Raw genomic sequence first — 12348 nt, 5'->3', positions numbered from 1 at the left:
CACCTATACTCACCTAATCTATCCTAACTATACATTACCAACAACTGGCCGTAACTACCTTATGCTAAGCTCACTTACCACATTTAACAACACACTGTAGACATTTGCCCTCTACTCCCCCCCACCCCATATGACGAGACACATGTAGGACAACATATACTAACCTAAACAAATACTAATACTAAACAAAGACACATTTGTTTGAATTTTTTAAAAGAAATTATATTTTGTTTATCAAAATACACAAAAGCCCCAACATTAACCCCCACCCACCCACAAACTTACATGTAATAATATGAAACCCCCAACCTACTTATCCTATCTAAACTACTACCCTACTCTAACCTATGACTAAACCCCCTAAACCCACTAAACAACTGGATAAGGAATACGGAGGGAGGAGACTGAATTAGGGGTGAGGGGAGGGAGGAGTTCAGAGGTTTGCCCTCCTCATAGTCTTCTTTATAGATTTGAGCCTGCTGGTATTTTTGTCCATGTCCCGCTGTAGAGTGTCAAGCTTTCTCAAAAGATCACACATGTCCCTCTGGAGATGGGTTATGGCGGCCATGTCCAATGCAACACATGTGGTGGTCTCTGATGCAGGGGTTGTTACTCCTGCAGGTATGGTGGTTAGTGGTACTGACATGGAAGGTGCAGCAGGTGTGTTGATTGGTGGTGCCAAGGTTGACAGTGCAGCAGGTGGGGCGATGTGATGGTGGCCGCTGTGCTACTGTGTGCAGTTGTGGTGGTAGCTCCAACCATTGTGGCCAATGCCTGTCCCCCTTGGCTGAAAGCCTGCCATTCTCCTGTGGCTCTCTCTCTCTGATATCATCTTGGCATCCTCCCGCACCCAGACTCGAAATTCAAGTTGTGTCTGTATCTCACTGTCCACTTCTGGAAATCCCTGATCTCCGCTACATTCATGTTGGCAGCTGTAAAAATTAGACAAGCAACCATCAGTGTCATCATTGTGTGATGTATGTACAGATGATAATCTAACACTCTCCCTCAATTTGCACATGCAGTCCAAATCACAGTACAGATAATATAAAGTCCCTGACGAATGAAATGGCAATGCTGCCTACCCATCAAGTATTTAACAGCAAAGCACAACAAGAGGTGTACCAAATAAAGTGATCTGTGCATTGATGTAGTGCAATGTGTCACAATGCAAATGCAGCAAGTAGTTCGCATGGGCCATGCCGACTAATATTTATCATCTGAGTCAACTTTAGGGCACCCAAGACCAGTGATGTGTAGATGTAATTGGCAGGATGGCGTGCAGTTGCTAATCATAAGGGGTCCGTGTTGTTTGGTACACATGCATGCTTGAATGAGATAACTGTCATCTACACTGTGACCATCACATCTACCTACATATATGTTTTTCCCCTACCCCTGGGCCTCAGGAGGGATGGGCATTCAATACATCATCACAACTGCCGAGGAGAACCATAAAGCCATGTCTACTTATACATGGATTTAGTAAGTGGAACATATGTGGGGAGGGCTGCCACCTAGGAATGAGGTATCCATAGGTCAATCACATCTACATTCATCTGTCCAGTTGTGGACAACCATCAACACCTCTTCTGCCAACACAATTCCAAAATCACTGACATTGAAGACAGCACACATTTGGCCTTGACCTGCATGCACGCCTATTACATACCACATAAGTGTCACGTAAATGGAGTACAACTTAAGGGGCTAGATGCTGGGGGACAGTTACCCATACAGACCTACATGTACATTACAATACAGGGATGCACAATTTTTTGCAGAAAACTGATGCATCACTGTCTTGTTAAAATGAGGGTATGACTTGGTGACAATATTCTGACACTGGAGCACTTCCAAGTCTCATGTGAGCCTACATATGGCTACTAATCACCTTGTTCACATTCCGCTGCCTATTGCGCAGCACAAGACTCCCAAGATATGAATCTCTGCCTGTGAATGTTGAACCCTTGCATGGAACACTATGTCAACATCCAGTCAAGTAATATATCAGATCACGTGCAAGCTCATCATATCTTGCAATGAGCGCAACGCACAAAAGTCACTCACACAACAGCTCAAATCGTTACACAGGACAGACATTGTCACACTTACTGGATATGTCTGCGTCCTGAAATCGAGCCACTTCCCCGATAGTATAGGGGGCGGGTCCACCTTTAAGACAGGGAAGGAAATACATGCTCAATGTCAGAACACTGTACAAAGGTGTGGACAACATATCACAGTGTGTAACATTTTTTATGAATGAGCTGCTGATCCTGCATGCAGACGCTCCAACAGACACACCACTGCAAACTCACATTGACACTGACACTCCATTGAGTAATAGACACACATCTGCACACATGTGCTAGGCCTAACAATCATGTGGTGCTAATCCTGACTACAAACATTTGTGGCTAATCCATTTCAGATGGTACTCAATGTCATGATTTGTAATTGGGTGATAATTTCAATGACACTTCCCTGGTGCACTACAATACAAGTGACTCAGGTATTGTGGCTTGTGAATCAAGGGACACTGAGTTATTGTGTGATGGACTCGTAGCTCAATTTTCAGTCAGCAATTGTCATGCATTCAGTGGTCCATAATAGATGTGGCACAGTTGTATGTAGGTAACTAATTCCCCATTGGCAGTGTCCCCTAAGCCGTATATGCCCCCTTTGCCAACATGATAGCTGGGATCATGTGTGTGTGTAATGATGGCACAGATTTTGTCATTGCACCTGAAATGTGTTACTCAGGGCCACATGTACCAAGATCAGGTTTTGTGAGTCACACATTGTGAGACTTAGCAACTCGCAATTTGTGAGTAAGATGATCTGAGGTACAACACTGTTTGCAAATCACAAATGGGGTAGCAAATAACCTACCTCATGAATTTTGATGAGGTAGGTCTCATTTTGCAAACCCCTTGGGAATGGCAGCGCTCACAGGGATGCTGGCCTGCTGGGCTCAGCAGACCACCATGTCTGTGACTGCTTTTAAATAGAGATGTATATTCTCATTTAAATGCAGCCTTATTTCATCAGGGGTGAACATAAAGCATTAAAAGAAAAACAATATTATGACTCAAATATTTTTTTTAAGCAGTCAGTGGTCCGTGGGACAACTTCCTGCTCAGAAACAATTTTCTGACCCCTCCCCTTTTGCAAATGGGTTACACCAACTTGAAACGGCTGGTAACTGCAATTGTTTAGTGCCAGCATTTGCGGTCACCAAAGAATCAATCAGCGGACTGCAACTCGCTAATAGGAAAGGAACGCCCTTCCTAAATGCCACTAGCAAACCCTGTTTTGAGATTGGGAAATGTGATAGCAGAAGGGCAAAACTTGCTGTGCATTTAAATGAACATTTTTCCTGACGTAACCACACTAAGGGGGTCATTTTGACCTCGGGGGTAAAAACCACCTACTGATGCGGCGACGGCCATCAAAAGACCATTGCCGGATTATGACCACAGTCAGATTTCCGCCAGAAGTATGGCAGTAATCTGGCTGTGGCCATGCCGGCGGAGGCGGCCACGACAGTAGACCACCGCCGACTGTATCATGACACATGATACGGCCTGGCAGTGTTCTGCTGGCAGATGCTGCTGCTGGAAGTAGCACCCCATCCCGTCTCCTGCCGGAGGACCCCCTGACAACAGGTAAGTTGAGTGCTCTGACTGGAGAGGGGGGTGGGGGATGTTGTGTGTGTGTGGGGGGGTATGTGTGTATGTCTGTGCGTGGGTGAATGCGCATGTGTTGTTGCGTATTGTATGTATGTGCATGTATGGATGTGTGAGTGCGTTTATGTTGTGTTGTGTGAATGCATGTGTGCTTGTATGTATGTAGGTGTGTGTGGATGTGTGTGTGAATTGATGTATGCATGCATGGATGAATGTGGGAATGGGTGTGTGTGTGCATGTGTGCGTGCGTGAAGGAAGAGGTATGTATGAAGGGGGGCTGGAGAGGAAGGGGACGGTGGTGGGGAATCTGTAGAGGGGGACGGGGTGGGGAAGACCCCTATTAGTGACAGGGAAGGGATTCCCTGTCACTTATAGTGCCTACCACCATGGTTTTCGTGGCAGTAAGGTTGCCATAAAAACCATAGTGGTAGGTGGGGTCATAATCTCGAAGGTGGGCAAGTGACAGCCACCGGGCTGGAGAGCGAAGTCTCCAGCTCAGAGGTCATTACCCAGGGGTGGTTGGTGTGGTATCTTAGTGGTTTGGCTTTAACCAAACTGCCAATGTCTTAATATGGGGAAAAGTACCTCTAGCCTGTTGGCAGTACTTTCCTCCATATTAACGCCTTCCACCAGGGTCATAATGAGGGTCTAAATATGAAAACTAGGCCGTTTGTGAGAACTAAAAATAGGTTGGTACATGTGGCCTGAAGTAATAGTCGGACATGACTCACCAAAGCTCAGGACTGCATTGTTAACATGTATAGACATGTGGAATACATCTCAGTACTGGGACACTAACAGTTTGTTCTACTTGCATTCAGCATGGCCACAAACATTGCATTCAGCACGTCAAGACATCTGCTACTGTCACTCAGGAGCATTCTACTGTACATATTTGTCGATGTGATACTCACCAACAGGGCCGCCGATCACCACACCCAGGTGGTCCAGCAGGTCCTGTTCTCAGGCCACCAGGTCAGCCCAGCAATGCTTCAGCTGGTGCTCATTCCTTGTTCTGTTGAATACACGTTTGAAAGTGGTAGACCACCTTGCCCCACTGCAGCCGCCTTGCCTCCGTGTGATACCCCTATATCACACGCCCACCCATCTCCAGCATCAACAGCAGAAAGTGGCACACCAGCCACATAAAGGCCCCAAGCTCCTCCTCACCCAAGCGGGTCAGCCTCACCCTTCCCGACGTGTCCGTGCACAACAATTTAAAACAGAAAAAGGGAAAAAGGAAGGAAAATAAATGTGACAAAAGGAAACTTACAAACCAAACTACGAACCCTGACTAACCCAACTAATGTTACCCCAAACAGACACCTGACAGTACAAATACAATCCAAAAAACACTAAACTACACAAAAACATTTAAAAAGGTACAATATACAAATAGAATACACAAAAAGACACAAGAGAGACACCAAAAGATACAAGAAACGCAATCCAGACTCAAGCAACACCAAGAAACAACCACACAGTCAAGAAAAAGCACAGACTGTAAAGTGAAAGTGAAAGTACCCCATAGTACCATGTCTGTAAACAGGATTTTCTATTACATCACTTCCTGTCACAGTTTTCCATCTTGTGTGTATTTTTTTTTATGCATACGATGTTTGCATGAATATTTTCGATGCCTAACCTACATGTGCAGCAAAATACCATGTATTACCGGGAAACTTCTATTTCAATGGATATCCGCATGCGTTTGGTGCGCTGGTGGAATTAACGCTAAAGGCCCAAGTATGTTTAGTTAGCGTTTGTGTTGTTTTTCTACATATTTGCATCAACATTTTTGACTCAAACTGTGTTTACGTGATTTTCAATTATTTAACATGTACGCACCCTGTATTAGGATGGAGATAGAATAGTATGGTCTGCAGTGTGTGGTATAGTGGTTGCCCACATGTGGTAGAGCATGCAACTCTGGGCCAGATTTATACTTTATTTGTGCCACATTTCCTTCATTTTATGATGCAAATTTGGTGCAAACTTACAAAATACAATTGTATTTTGTAAATTTGCACCACTTTTGCATCAATAAATGACGGCAATGCGGCGCAACAAAAGTATGAATCATGGCCTGTGTGTTTTGTGTGTGAATGATCTATAACAGCAATATGTGTGCTTCTGAAGGAACAACATGCAATACATTTGAAGTAATGCTCATGTATGAATGTGTTACAAATGGCTATCTACTTCAGATGGCAATCAGTGATGATTGCCATCTGAAGTGATATGTGTCTGTGATATGTGTTGACTCATTTCATGTGTGTAGTTGTTTTGACTTTGGGGACATTACATTTCACACGACAAACAAAACACAGGGATGATTGAGGATGGCTGATGAGTGCTAGGTCAGATATGTAACCCCTCATATGTCATTAATTGTTGGCTACCACTTCTTAGTAATGTGTATGAACTACCCATATGTCGGCCATGTGTACATGTTTGGTACATACAGCGTTTGAGACACTGTGCCTTAATTCCATACATAAAAATGTTATGTACACGTCTGTTTGACTCATGAAAATTACCTATGTTAATCATGTTGCCGTGGTGGACCTGCTGCCATGGTTGCATGTGTTCACATATTTACAGATGTGCATTCCATAGAAGTGTCCAGTTCAAGTGTGTAGGCATGTGCACCCTGTGTCAGGATTGGGCTCTATGGTGTTACGGTTTCGTGTGGGTCTAGTCAGAAGTCTGTTAGGGGCAACTCTTGAGTTCACAGAGTATCTTGCACGGAAGAAGTGTACCAAAGCAGAAAAGCAGCTAAAGGCATACAAGGGCAGCTATGATAAGGCAGATATAACAGAAGAGTGAATATAGAGCAACCTTAGTGTGAACAAATATGAAACGGGTCAGTAATGGACAAACATGCAGGGCTTATCACTAAGATTGTACACAGGGTAGGGCTTAGAACTTCCAACAGCAACAGGGAACGTCAGTGCCTCTGTGCAGATTAATCTTACAGCAAGTCACCATGCAAGCCCCATAGAAAGGTGGCAGCAGAAGTGAATCTGTGTCTGGACCCCTAGGGCACAAACAAGGATTGTACTTACATGCACAAGACTAGCCCTTGTTGCTCGGGCTGGAGACACAATATCAATTCCTGGAAGACAGCCATATCACACTGTCACTATTAGGCACTAATGACTACATGCAACACTATACAAGGGATGGGGGCTGGATTAGCCTCCTGGAAACCAGGTGCAAGACCAAATACAAGGTACAACACTTCCAGACAGGTGAGGACTGATAGGACACTTACCAGACATGATAACCCAAGAGGAAACAGAAAGCCAGGGAACCAACTAGAAGGCAAAGTCGGGCACAGGGTACAGGATCAGGTGGATGCAAGGGATGGAACAGGTCTGGGTAACAGGAAGCAGGCTCTGGCAGAAACTAACAAAACAAGGCTGAGAAACAGGGAGCTAAGTCTGACTGGAACAAGCAGGAACAGGACTGGGTAAACAGAGAGCAGGTTCAGGCTGAATCAGGACTTTAACACATTCCAACAAGGGGTCTGGAACACAAATGATTTGCACTCCAATGCATGACAGGGAGCTTCAGGGAATGGCAGCTTCTAAGCAGTTCCAGGCAGTAGCAAGGCCAGGGCAGAGTCACATGGCTGGGCTGCACAAGAGAGGTCACTGGTGTGTGCAGCTTCAGTCTCTCACAAGTCCAAGAGGAAAGAATCCAGTACAAAGGTACAACAGAATTGTTCCCATGGAAAGCAATGGACAGAAGATTACAGGTCTTATCGACTACCGGGCAGTGCATTATGGGACCTGAAGTCCATGCAGGCTAATGTACTTCTTCTATAGCATGCCATATGGAAAAGGGAAGCAAACAGGAGTCAGAAAGGGACTCTGGGTGAGTGTTAATGATGATTCCCAGGGTACAGACAGTCCATTTACAGCGTCCCCTAGAGTTGGGAGGGCAGAGACTTAACACATGGCAGTGGCAGGACTTATTTTCAGGGATGGACTGCTCAGGGCATGTGTTGTGAACATTGATGTCATACCTGAGACACTCATACTATTCATTTTCAGAAATGATGCCCCTCTTGTCACCCAAGCTCCTTGCAGAGATTGCAGATGTCACAATTACTAATGTCAGGGGTCTGTTCATACATTCCTGTTTCCACTGATATTTCACATCCACTGCTTCATGTATGGTGCACCTATTTTATCTTATGATTGGAGATGTCATAGTTGTGTATCATGTGCTACAGTAGACCATGTTGACAAAGTGGATGTCTGTCATATGCTGTGGTCCTATGATTTTGTCCTTCATATTTGAAAATCAAAAGATGAATATTTTTATATGTGTGTGATGTTTCCTGTACAATCATACACATAACATGTCAGATTTGTCTTTTTAACATGCTCCCTGAGGTAATACTCACATTCCTAAAGAACATGTGATGGAGAAAGAAATAACCAGAGCAGGATTGTGTGATCAAGTAAGGTGTTTAATTACATATCTTAACAAGGTGTGTTGAGTGACTATTGGTTAGAAAAGTTTTGAACAATCTGCTGTCTGCGGCGCATTCCTGCAGCTGTGTTTTGCTGTTTCCCCTCATTTTCCCTGGCACCATCCTCCTCCTCCTCCTTCTCCGGGAGTTCTTGCTCAGGCTGATCTAGGGGGATGTTCCTCCTCATACAAATGTTGTGCAGGATAGCACATGTAAGTATGATTTTGCAAACAATGTGTTGGGCATATAGGAGGCTGCCTCCTGTGATGTCCAGGCACCTGAATCTAAACTTCAGGATGCCAAAGGTCCTTTCTACAATGGTGCATGTCCTCGGATGTGCCTCATTATAGGCATGCTCTGCTGCTATGCTTGGGTTGGGGAATGGGGTCATGATCCAAGGCTGGATCCCGTAACCCTGATCAGATGTAAAAGAAAATAGGGGTGAGTATTTTGTTAGTGCTTGCAACTGGAATGTCATGTAGCATGGCAGTTGATATCTTGTGTCGTCTGTGACTCATATGTGTTTGAGGTATTGAGTGAGATCCTGGGCTTCCATGGTTTTTTTTCTGTAGTGGGTTGTTTGACTTGACAACTTGTGTTTAGCTCATTGAGCTGGGTTCTATGATTTTGTTTCCAAACTGCTGGTCAGTATGTATGTACCATGTGTTGTGTAGTGACCAACATGTTTTAGTGTGCTCTCACTGGAGGGGCATGATAGTTCCACACACACAATAGATTCCGATGTGGTGGGTTGCACTACATGGCCTGGACAACCCTTCCAATTAGACATATGTCATTGCAGATGAAATGCAACAGTGAGGCCCTTTGATTAGGCTTGGTGACAATGCACAACACATCTCCATAAGTTGGCAGCACTAAGGTGTTCGGTATTGACAATGCACAATTGTCTAATGTGTGACTTGGTTCTAGGCAAACCTTTGCAGTTCCCTCTGCCAATGGCTCATGTGCAACTGTGCACCTAATCTACCAAACTTGCTCCAGGTAACCTGGCTAACTGCCTTGTGGAGGTGGATGTATCTGTGCAGGAAGGTCCATCTCCCTGTACATATGTTATTTTGATGGACAATTGGCTGTTTCAGTGTGTGCAGCAGTGAACAGTTTGCATTAGTGGCACATCAATATGTATTCATAGCATAGTGCACTTCCTTATTGCTACCTGGCAACCGCACCCTAGGAGTGATGTATGATGTTGGGAATGCCTTAGTATTTCTGTGTCACCTACTTGTGAGTCTGCATCATCATGCTATGTGTCTCATGGTGTTAGACCTGCAGCAACACACATTGCACGCTACATAGTGCTTGGGAGGGTGTCGGATTGACTATGTGGCCTAATGTAGTGGTAAATGGTTCATCTTCCAAGTTGTACTTCCAGTGCAGGCCATGTCATTGTCACTTTGTGCTTAGACATTGGTCCCTTGTAGCTCTAGAGTGGCAGCTAATGTTTGTGACAGCCGTCATTTATCCATAGGTGTGTATCCCATTGTTTCAGGGTCTACAACATAACTACCTATGTCACACCTCAGTGTCTTCCTGCCCACATGTCAATGTGGTGGCATATGTATTGTATGTCCTACAGGGTTGCTGTGCTGTGTGTCTATTGCTAGGTTTATGGACTTACAGACAAGAAGGCCATTGCCATATTGTCCGTCCTGGAAGTGCTGGTTGATCGTGCTATGGCGGAAGATGGAGGAATCATGTACACTCCTAGGATACGTGGCCAAGATGTTGGTAAACAATCCCTGGTGGTCAACTATGGCCTGCCCATTTATGGAGTGGGTGTGCTTTCTGTTCCGGAATAGATGCTCTTTTCTGCAGGTGTTCTGATCTGGACATGGGTGCAGACAACTGCACCAAACACATGCGGCAAGCCATGTATTTGATGAAACTCCTGTTTGATCTCCTGCTGCTTCAGCTGGGTGTTGGGGAAGCAGAAGTGGCAGGGTGTGAGGGAGATGATGGCATCTAGGACCTTGGGAAGGAAGGTGGAGAATGAGGGCTGTAATACCCCAGTGACCAGGGCGCCCGTTGTTTGGAGGGAGCCACTTGCCAACATATGCAGGGCAGCTAACAGCTTGGTCACTGGTGGTATATTGTGTGGTGTCTACAGGCTGGCAGTTATATCTGGCTCAATTTGGCGTAGCAGCTGGTGGATGGCTTGCCAGTTGAGTCTATACCTCCAGATGATGTCCTGTTCCCTGAGGCCCTGGAGGGTTGTCCTGGTTCTGAAGACCCTCTCCTGCCTTCTGCGTTGCCTTTGGGGGCCACGTTGGGGGGGTGGTTGTGGCTGCTGCTGTTGGTCCTGTGCTCTGCGTCATCTAGCATGCTGCATCAGTAGCACCTCCATGTTGTCCTGTTGAGCTATGATGTTGCTTGTGTGTGTTTTCCTGAAGTAGTGGTGTGTTTGCCTCCTTTTAACGCCTGCCCTGACCCAGGCATTAAAATTTGACACAAATCAGGCTAAGCGTCATTTTTCAGATCCGCCTCCCACCCGTGCATCATTTTTGCCCGGTTGGATAAATATAGCGCTAAGGTGTTTGAGTCATTTTGTGGACGGGAAACCCTACCTTCCATCTCATTGACGCAAGGTGGTTTCACGCATCCTTAAAATGAAGCAAACTCTATATTTTGGACACTAGACGGGTCTAGCGTTAAAATATAAAGATGGAGTTATGTTTGCGCTGGATTTGTATAAATAAATGACGTAAATCTGGCGCAAACCGAATATAAATATGGGCCCAAGTTTGTGCATGGTTGCTGCTACGTGAAAGTAGATAATTTAAATCACAGCTCTTTTTTGCTTTAAAATCTCCAGTCGATGAGAAACCACTCCAGTGGAGACCCCATTTCATGTGGGCTGGACATCATCCTGACATCCCTTCCCCACCAGAATGAGCGATACCATGAGCATCAAAAAATGTATGGTTGGCGGTTGAGATTACCTGCAAAATAATGCTGACATGTGTGCAAATCAACATTTCCATACAGATTCCAGCATTGTGTATCACAACTAATGAAGCATACTCATGCCATGGCAGACAAGGGAGATAGTTTTTTTTTTTGGGCCAGCTGTTAGACCTGGCATCCTTGGAGTGGTTTCCTCTAACGTTTTGCCTTCTGACCTACTGTTGTTTGACTTCATTGTTGCTGTATTTTAGGATTCTAGGCACTTTACCACTGCTGACAAACACTAAAGTGCAGTTGCTCTCTACTCTAAAACATTGGCTTCTCCACAATTAGCATATTTCATTTATCTCTAAGTCCCTAATAAAGTGCACTATATGTGCTCAGTGCATGTAAATGAAATGCCTCTAGTATGCCTTCAGCACTGATTGAGCCACCCACAACAATAGCCTTTCAAACATGTTTCAAGCCTGACACTGCAAAGCCTCTGTGTGCATTTTGAAATTGCCATTTCACCCACTTGCAAATCCCAAACTGCACTTTTAAGTTTTACATGTCCAGATAGAGAGAATTTTGTTTTTCACTATTGGAAGGACTATCTCTCCCACTGGGATAGCATTGGGGTTGCCTGAAGCATGTTGTAGGTGTAATTTTCAATTGGGAAGAGATAGACATTTGGATTTTGGTGTCCCCGGACTCACAATTTAAAACCACAGCTTATGGCAAAATAGAATTTTAAATTTGTAAGTCTAAAAATTGCACTTTTACAAAGTTGAAATTTTCCTTCTTTAACCAGCTGATCTGTTCCGCAGTGAAAAAAAGACTGCTCTTGCTTTCTACATCTTCAAAACCAAGAGTCTCCAAGGGCATGTTGGGTTGCACCCTGTATTCCTGCAGTTTCAGGGACATCAAAGAATGTGTGCAAATCACCTGGTGCTTCTAGCCTCTGCTATTTGTGAGTCCTTTATTTGCCTGAAGTGCCCCTCCAGTTGTGAGCCTCAGAGGTGGGGTCTGCAGCTGCAAACATCAAACAGTGTTGCATCGCCCCAAGCGTGGTTGAAAAATTGACATATTGCATCCCGGTTGACGACGCAGTGGCTACTCAATGACATCGGCTTCACCTCTGCATGGCCCTACGATGACACACTGATTTGAATTTTGTCACTTTGGTCTTGTCTTAACCTGGTGTTGAGTCTTTTTGTGGTGTCTTTCACTGTGTTACAGTAGATAAGAGTTGCACAAATACTT

Source organism: Pleurodeles waltl, chromosome 1_2 (assembly GCF_031143425.1).
Source record: "Pleurodeles waltl isolate 20211129_DDA chromosome 1_2, aPleWal1.hap1.20221129, whole genome shotgun sequence".
Taxonomy (NCBI): Eukaryota; Metazoa; Chordata; class Amphibia; order Caudata; family Salamandridae; genus Pleurodeles; species Pleurodeles waltl.
This window is presented reverse-complemented; position numbering follows the sequence as displayed.